Raw genomic sequence first — 3845 nt, 5'->3', positions numbered from 1 at the left:
CGCTAAGGACCAGGCTGCCGCCTGTCCCGTGAGCAAACTCATTATGAAGGCTATCTTAGCTTGAGGCGTAGCATAGGTGTGGGGTTGTTGGCTAAATACTAGCTGACACTGATGTAAAAATAGCGAACAAGTACCTAAGTCTCCGGAATACCTGATTGGTATGGGGATGTACGGCTCGCGTGCTTGCGGGGCAGGGCTGGGAGGAGGATCGTCGGCTGGGGGGTGAGCGGCGGCTCCGGGAGAGGAGACGAGCTGGTCCTGCAGGGCGGCCAACTGACCGCCCAGTTGTGAGACGCTGGCACCGAGCTGCTGCAGGTGTTCCATCACCTGCCGCAGGGAGGACTCGTTCTGGGTGATCTTGGTGGCTTGCGACGAGAGTGCTCGTTCATAGTTGTCCCTCTCTGCTGGGTCCATGCTTGGCCGGATGATTCTGTTACGATCTGGTCAGGGAAGTCAGGACCCAGTTGCAGAGTTCAACAAAAGAGTTTATTTAACAAAAGGAGGGAGGACAGTTCCTCAGGAAAATACTCAAAAAATAAAGTAACAACTAAAAATCTCCATAGAAATGGGAAAAGACTCAGGAACAAAAGTACAACTGAAATGGTGTCGAGGCACAAAACTCACAATACAAAGGGACATGAAGGAATTACTCGAGGCGAGGCAATCAGCTGGAGTCACACGAAGCACTGGCTTGGCACTGCAAGGCAAATGAATCATCCGGCACAGGAGACAAAGGGAGAGTGGCTTAAGAAGCCAACTAATGAGGGCATGATGAGCTGCAGGTGTGCCCGGTGCTCTGTGCTCCAGGAGATTGCCCCGCCCCTTGGAGCACACTCTGTATGAGAGGGAGAGAGAGAGAGAGAGATGTTAACACAAAGCAAAACACATCCTCAAAAATCGAACCACAACATTTGCATTTCCACACTTTGCAACCGCTCTGCTTATGAAATGCTACTGACCTCACCTTTAACCTTCCACCAATCACTGAAATTGATCCTTTCCTTATCCACTTTTCCATCTTCGATTTTCAATGCACATCATTTCGTTTCCATTTTTTGTTTCCAATATTTGAATTAACTGACTGTTTAAATCATCAGCCCCCCCCAACCATGAGCTCATAATGCCAATACTCAAGATGTCAGGGTCACTGGGAGACCGTTGAGTCTTATAACTCCAAAGGTGGAGCGTAAGGGGTTAAAGTGCGGCCATGACCCTGCTGATGGAGCACTTCTGTGTGGTCAAACAGGGTCGCAGGTTCACAGATGAGCAGCGAGGGGTCAGGTGGGAGTGACAGGACACCAACGCAACACAATCCAAACCTAGAGCACAACAAGTCATTCTTACAGTGGTTGCACTATCCTTCTCCGCAGCCTTCACTTCAACGGTTCAGCTCAGTGCGTGCGTGAAGACGCACAAAACATAAAAACATTTCTGCATTTTCATTTGGTCTGGTGAAATCGAGAAGGAAAATAATTATTTCCTCTTCTTTTCTGTTATTTAGATTATAAATCATAATGTTTCTTCACTGTCACAATCCGTCTGTTGTCACTCATAGCTCGTCAGTGAGTGCGGCTATGGACGTGGTCATTAGAGAGCGTTCTTCCTGTGAGTCCTCTCTTTAGTCTGATGTGATTTATGTGCGTGACAGGTGTTCCCACAAATATACACACACTGCATCCCACGCTGCAGCCATTATTACCACAAAGTCAAAGTCGTATTCTGACCAGCAAGAACCTTTGCTCCGCTCTCATTAGACCAACGAGTATGTAGAGGCCAAAATAAACTTTCTGAATTTCACTCATCAGATCTGTCTATTCTCATTACACTACAAATAACATATTTTCAAATCATTTATATTTATGTTTTGGGAATTAAAATATTGGCCGACAAGCAGAGCGCCCTGAGAGAATTTAGTTAAACTGCAGCCCTTTGGCTACATTATGTATAAAGGGTTTTTATTTGAGCTATTACTCAATTAACAGTAAAGTTGAATCCACCATTTTATGAAGTTTGACTCCACTCTTGCTGCCTCAGAAATTGTATATAAACTTTTATTTTGCTCCCTGGACACTAATGACCTTCTTTAAATAACTCAACCTGCAGTGATTCTCCAACATGTACAACCATGAGTGTGTAAATACATCCATTTGCACATACCCATGAGGCACGCTAAGGCAACCTTGCAAATACAGCGGAGCAATCTTCTTTGGCGGGCTGTCCTTGATCGAGGCCTCCCCTCATTTGGACAAACAGCTGCAGTTAGCATGGAACCATTTAACCAGGCTGAAGGATGGCCCTCAGCCGGACCAACACAACCACACACTCATAAAACACAGCCATATGTGAGGGATCTCCGGGATGATGACTCCTCTTTTGATATTTAGTATGAGGGCAGTAAGTATGACTAATGACATGGTCTTTATAATGTGGCAGATAATAAGACATGATTCCACTCTCTTAACTGGGATCTTGAACTCAATCATTCAATTTATTAGCCTTCTTTACCAAGAACTGGCAATTGTGAAAGTCAGACACAGGATTAGAGATTGTGTTTTTGGAAGGGATTGTGCACAGGGTCTTGGGTTGTGCGTTTTACTTGCCTGAAGGACAAAGACCACAACTAGACAGAGTTCAATTTCCACAAATCAAATTTTTGTCTTCTGGAATCCCTCACCTTCCTCTGTCTATGCCTCAGTCAAACAGGAGCTGCACTTTCTTTGACTGGTTTCCAGTGGCCCAGAAAAGTAGAAACACAAAACTGATCACATCTGCTTAGGCGTCTGAGGCTGTTGAATTCACTCCTGGTTCGGGGCCTTGACACACACACATTGGAAAGAACCACCTGCATATATATTTCATCATAAAGTAACAGTGAGTGTGTTTGAGGCCAGCTGGTTGTAGTTGTACTGTATAATGTACATCTATCGTATCCCTGTTGCTTGAGTTGAATGATTCTCTTCTGCGCAAAGGAAATTTGTCTAATTTTGTTACCATACTTTACTTTACTTTACTTTATTTTTTGAGCAGTGCAACTAATGTCTTGCACCAAGAAGATGATAAATCTAAAAAAAGATTTTATGGAGAGATTGTCTGAATAAATCAATGGAGCTCAGTAATAAATTGCAACCTGATGTCACTGATAATTTGTTATTTGCGAATGTGATTTAGTTTTTCTGTGAGGACCATCCGTCACAACATTCAATCTCTACACCCAAAAAATCCCTGTTTTATATCCAACATTTACCATAAATCTTAAAACTTCTGAACTCAAAACAGACCTTATAGAAAGGAGAAAGAACAGGGTTGTGTGTGTATGTTGTATTTCACTGTCATGCATATACAGTTACATGTGAGATATTCAAGATGGTTTTAATAGTGCGTCTATGTAACCTTTGCCTCTAAATTCACCTTATTCGGTAACGATATATAGTATGTGACCCATTACTGTGTTTTACTGCTCCCATAAGAACAATACAGTAAGAGGATTTTTCACTTAATTCCAAACAGACCCTTGGTGTGTTGTGTTACAGTAGAACATCCAGAGCCTGCAGGTGAGCACAGTCCACCACCTCACATACAAACATTAACAGTATTTCCTCTTACCTGCTGTCATGCTCTTATAGTGTATTACTCTTAATAGTGTATTTGAATTGTTCTCTTCGGAAGAGTCTATTTTTTTTTAAAGCCGGACTTATGTCTCAGTGGATCTCCTCAGAAAATCTTTACAGCCAGGCCTTATACCCTGAAAGCTCCTCCTCTCCTGAGTTAGAAGAAGGAAGAAATGAAGAGCACATTTCTATGACGAAGGGTTAGATGTTATTAAAAGAATACTGAACTGTGTTATG

This window comes from Paralichthys olivaceus, chromosome 14 (genome assembly GCF_024713975.1).
Source record: "Paralichthys olivaceus isolate ysfri-2021 chromosome 14, ASM2471397v2, whole genome shotgun sequence".
NCBI classification, from domain to species: domain Eukaryota; kingdom Metazoa; phylum Chordata; class Actinopteri; order Pleuronectiformes; family Paralichthyidae; genus Paralichthys; species Paralichthys olivaceus.
The sequence above is the reverse complement of the archived record's forward strand: the minus strand, read 5'-3'. Positions refer to the sequence as shown.